Genomic DNA, 2,500 nt, shown 5'->3' with positions numbered 1-2,500 from the left:
TCTATAGTGCGATCATTAAGTAGGATGTTGCAGATAACATGCAATGCTCATAGCAAAAACATGGTGCAAGGGGATAAATTTGTAGGTAGAATAGGTCCACAAAGGTGACTCCACAGCATCGCTCCCCTAATGGTGCATAAAAATATCATGAGTGGGTTAAAAAAAGGAGGAATGCTTAGATGCCCTTGATAGTACCAATCCAAACAATCCAAGTCCAAGATAGGGTCACTTGTATTAGTATGTGAAAAGTCCATGTTTAAGGCCTGTAGTAACACCAGAGTTGTACTTTCATTATCTTATTTTGGTGTGTGCTCTTTCTCATCATCCTTTTTAATTTTTATTATTATTTGGTTTTTTATTATGTGTATAGGTGCATACATGTTGGTGCAAGCTATATAGTCACGGGTTAGCTTTTTCCAAGAGGCTCTCTCCTGATATAGACATAAAATTTATCAAGGACAGAAATGTGGGGGTAAAAGTGATGATATTAGTATAATCCCCCCCCTTCCTACTTCCTGTCATACCTTGACTTCACAAAAGGTATTGTAGGTTTTATATAACCATCCTTTCTAACTTTTCTCCATCAGTGTTTGTTGGCTAGGAGTGAACTTTGTTTCTTGTTGCGAAATATTGATCTCCAACTTTAAGGGCGGTAAGGGGCTTTCATAAGACCAGATGGAGCTTATGGGTTCTCCCTTACAGATGAGCAATGGAGTTGACACTTGCGGCAGCAACAAGGCAATTTAAGAAATGGAGTTGACACTTGCGATGGCAAGGCAATTTATATATGTGTAGTGGGTCACTCTAGGGAAACCAATGGAGTTAGGGCCTGGATAACCAACAAGGGTTTTGTAACATTTTATGATGTAGAAGCTTCCCCATTAATCACCCCACCTCTTGTGATAGGGTTTCTCTTTGGGATCCAAACTTATTTGGGTGTTGGTGGTGTACAATATTCTTCCCTTTGTTTGCATTTGAGCCATTGACACCTTTATCCATTACACTAAGGAGGCTTGGGAATTTTTAGACAGTGAGGCTAGTGGTATCCATTTATGTTTTGGAATCCAAATACAACGGTTACACTCGTAGTAGTAGCCTTGAGCTTTCAATAAGCATTTGGGTATCCATTATAGGGTAAGCTATAGTTTGGACTTCCTATGCTGATTATTATATTGAGGCTTTCTTCACTTGGTTGGTTGAAGTGGTATGGATGGAGAAATATTGGGAACCCATTTCAATGGAGATGTGGGGGGTTGCCACTTTTTAGCCTATGTATTGGCTGGTTTTTTTGACATGGAGGTGCCATGTTGAGGGAAAAGAATCAAGAGTTCTTTGGACAATGGACGATGAAGTGGAGGGATTTTCTTTAAATTTGGTTGATGTTGAAGCTTCCTCCTCGACTTCTGGCAAGAGTGAGAGGTGGCAGGGGGTTATGAGTAGAATGTACAGCTGTGGCTTCACCCATAGAGACATGCCCCATTGATTAGTCAATCATACATCCTACAGCCTTCATCCATGTGCAACCAACGTAATATTCTCATAGGCATAACCAAGGTGTCTCCCACTAGGTGTTGTTATTACAATATATTTAATTTATAGTAGACCAAGAACCTTGGTGTTTGTGTTGGTGACCAATCAGCCCATTTGGCCACCACCCCCAGTCTCCTTCCCTTTTTGTAACAAAATTATTATGGGGGCTAAGACTTCCTATTTTTGTAACAAACTTGTAACGGCCTTTTGCAATACCCAATTGGATGTAAGAAACAAAAGTGTGAAACTCTCATAGGAAAAAGAAAAGAAATTATTGCTTTGGCAAGAATCGACAAGGCAATGCAAGTAAAGTAAAGACAAGAAATGGGTGTGAATGTGCCAGAAAGAGCCAAAAGAAACCCAAGAAACCATCCATCCTAAAGATGTGAAGACAAGAAATGGGTGTGAATGTGCCAGAAAGAGCCAAAAGAAACCCAAGAAACCTTCCATCCTAAAGATGTGAAGAAGAATTAGGAGCAGGACCATAGGGAAAAATTAAGAAGAAAAAGCCAAGAAGAGCAAGATAAAAAGAAAGGAGAGTCAAGAAAAAGTGAAAACAAATCCAATTTGGGACAAGAGAACATACCTCAAAAGGAGAGTGAAGTAAGTAGTGAAGGATATGATCTCTAAGCAAGATGAAGCTCAACATCACCCTAGATCAATTCTTGACCTTGTTGTCAAACTTTGAAGGTAGAAACTTCTCTAGAAGTTTATTCCCATCATTGAGAAATTAGTGAAAATGTTGAGGATTGAAGGAGAATCTTCAAAACCATCGATTGTAGGAGTGTAGAAAGAGTTATGGATTGTGACACAACTATTCTAGAAGTGATAGTCAAGATGAAAGGACAAGTGGTGTCTAAAGTCATTCTAGATGGAGGTTCAAGTGTTATATACAATAACATGTGTCTGGATTCAAACCCAAGGCCTCCATGTCGGTAGGTTGATGTTGTTACCACTTGAACTAGAGCCC

The sequence above is a fragment of the Cibotium barometz genome, chromosome 57, assembly GCF_041138505.1.
Source record: "Cibotium barometz isolate CiBa-2024 chromosome 57, ASM4113850v1, whole genome shotgun sequence".
Lineage (NCBI taxonomy): Eukaryota > Viridiplantae > Streptophyta > Polypodiopsida > Cyatheales > Cibotiaceae > Cibotium > Cibotium barometz.
The sequence above is the reverse complement of the archived record's forward strand: the minus strand, read 5'-3'. Positions refer to the sequence as shown.